Raw genomic sequence first — 400 nt, forward strand, 5'->3', positions numbered from 1 at the left:
CTGAGCAATAGCAAGCCTTTTCCATCATCTTCTCAGCAACAGACAGAGAATTCTGAACAAAAAACTTCTAATTTAGCCAATCTGGTCTCTGATCTGTCAAAGGCCACCTTCAGTTTCATGAGTGAAACAAGATCCTCTATCAGAAATCTGGAGGCACAAGTGGGCCAGCTGAGTAAGAAAGTCATTAAAACTCCTCCCAGTATTCTCCTAAGCAATACAGAAGAGAATCCAAAAGGAGAGTGCAAGGCCATTGATGCGATCAATATGGCCGAATGCACAAGGGAGGAGAAGGACGAAAATCCTAGTGAGGAAGACCTCCTGGGACGTCTCTCAAGCAAGAAGGAGTTTCCTATTAAGGATCCAAAGGAATCTGAGGCTCATATAGAGACCATAGAGATTT

The sequence above is a fragment of the Arachis duranensis genome, chromosome 3, assembly GCF_000817695.3.
Source record: "Arachis duranensis cultivar V14167 chromosome 3, aradu.V14167.gnm2.J7QH, whole genome shotgun sequence".
In the NCBI taxonomy this organism is placed as follows: domain Eukaryota; kingdom Viridiplantae; phylum Streptophyta; class Magnoliopsida; order Fabales; family Fabaceae; genus Arachis; species Arachis duranensis.